Raw genomic sequence first — 2,267 nt, forward strand, 5'->3', positions numbered from 1 at the left:
TACTAAAAATTGCAATAATAAACTACAATAATAAAAACTACAAATCTCTTACAATCATTTTGAATGGATGAACTTTGAACTATATGTTCTTGTTGACTCGTGCCTTTAGAAGATAATGACCTAGAATGACTTGGAAGATATCTTTTTTCTCGTGCCAAGATAACTTTAAAGTAAAAAACTAAAACCCTAATTAAAAGAATTAGAAACTTCACAATATTTTTATCATAGTATGCTAAAAGAGGAGATAGTTATCATTTTCATCATTTTAGAGATGAACATTTTCTCTAGCATATACAATATTCGGTTTAATGTGTTCATCTTCTTCATCTTCAAATTATATAAGCCTTCTCTTTTTAATACCTGCAATAATATAAAAAAATAAGAAAAAAATAATATTAGGGAATGACACTTTAAGAATTAGGTAAAATTAAAAATTGAGATATGATCATTTTCTGTTGCATTAGGGGATGACACTAGTCTAGCATTTTTAACAACTTTGAGGGATTTTTTAGGGCTTTGATACTTCTTTATTAACTTTCTTCTCTTCATATCTGTAAAAACATAAAAGAAATAAGAGAAAACTATATTACTTAAATCAAAGAATAATAATCATGTATAAGTTCACACTTTAAGAATTTGATAAAATTGAAAATTGAGATATGATCATTTCCTCTTGTATTAGGAGATGACACTAATTTAGCATCTTCAACATCTTTGAAAAATTTTTTAGGACTTTGATACTTCTTTATTGGTCTTTTTTCTCTCTTTCTCTTAGTATCTGTAAAAATATTGTAAGACATATAATTAAAGGGTTCCATGTTAATAAATGGTGCACATTGCATAGTTTATCAAATAAATAAGAGAAAACTATATTACTTAAATCAAAGAATAATAATAATGTATAAGGTCACACTTTAAGAATTGGGTACTATTAGAAGTTGATATATGAACATTAAGAAACTATTTTGTCATTATTTACACAAAACTTCAATGTCTTTTACACAAGTATATCCTCATTCTCATCATAGTTTTTTTTTGTAAAGTATGAATAAGAAGAGCATGGATATTATTATAAAAAGTAAAAAAGGAAATTATATTTTTTTTGTAAAGAAAGGAAAATTATATTTCTCATAGACAAAGATGAACTAAGAGGGTTACAATTTAGGTCCAGAATGTGTCTTCAATCCATTTATATCATATAGTAATGGCAATGAAGATTCATACTAAATACACCAGAAATTAAAGCTCTAATGGCTATAATAAATTAATGCAATGGTCAATGTCAAGTTGTCAGCTTTAGTTGAATTCCTAAATTGCTGAATACTTTTATTAGAATTAGTTTCTATAAATATAAAGTTTTTAAAGTTGGACATTGATATGGTCTTCTGTGTTATCAATGTACTTCCTTACCTCTAAATTAACAGCCAATAAGAAGCAAGAAAATTACCAATTCACATAGTTTGGTGGTACACTTGTTTGAATCCAAAGTTTGCTGACGTTATAACAATTCAATATACATGCATCACTATGGCCAACAAGTTGGTTAACTAAACGAGTTTCTTTCACCTAAAATTTTGAATTGAAATAGTGATAAGAATTGCAGCCTCTATTGAAGGCTATAAATAATTTATGAAAAATTGTAAGGAACGAATATTGTGCAGATCGAGTCATGCATGTAAATAAATTTTGTTTATGAATTTCATTATCTAAAAGTATGAGAGGATAATATAAATTGGAATGTGACTGACAATAGAATCAAAATAACGTATGACAGTTACAGTTTTTAAATTTGGACAATGGCATGACTTAACTAGAATCTGGCCACAAGAAAATACCTATCTAACACTGATCAATATATGACTTGGCAAGAAGTCCAGAAAGCTTTAGTAACAACCTTAACAATAACAGGGTTTTAATATATCCTGTAGACAATTGAGAAGGATCAATGAAAATGAAATTAATACTTCCTCTATTGTCTTTTATTTGTATCCGGCGACAAATTAACATAACCGAAGGAATAAGTTCAATGCCCTTGCAATTGTTTATACCGAAGCAAAAGTAATTTCCCAATTCAACAGGCAGCACATAGTCAAATCATGTCATAACATTAATAAAAATTATTAATTAAATTAGTGTAATAAAATTTGTGATTAGGATTTGGTTTATTTTTTTAGATTTTTTTGTGAGTTTAGAATTTTGATAGGTATTTTATTATCAAATTATTGATTAAATTAGTGTAATAAAATTTGTGATTTGGATTTTTTATG

This window comes from Arachis duranensis, chromosome 7 (assembly GCF_000817695.3).
Source record: "Arachis duranensis cultivar V14167 chromosome 7, aradu.V14167.gnm2.J7QH, whole genome shotgun sequence".
Classification (NCBI taxonomy): domain Eukaryota; kingdom Viridiplantae; phylum Streptophyta; class Magnoliopsida; order Fabales; family Fabaceae; genus Arachis; species Arachis duranensis.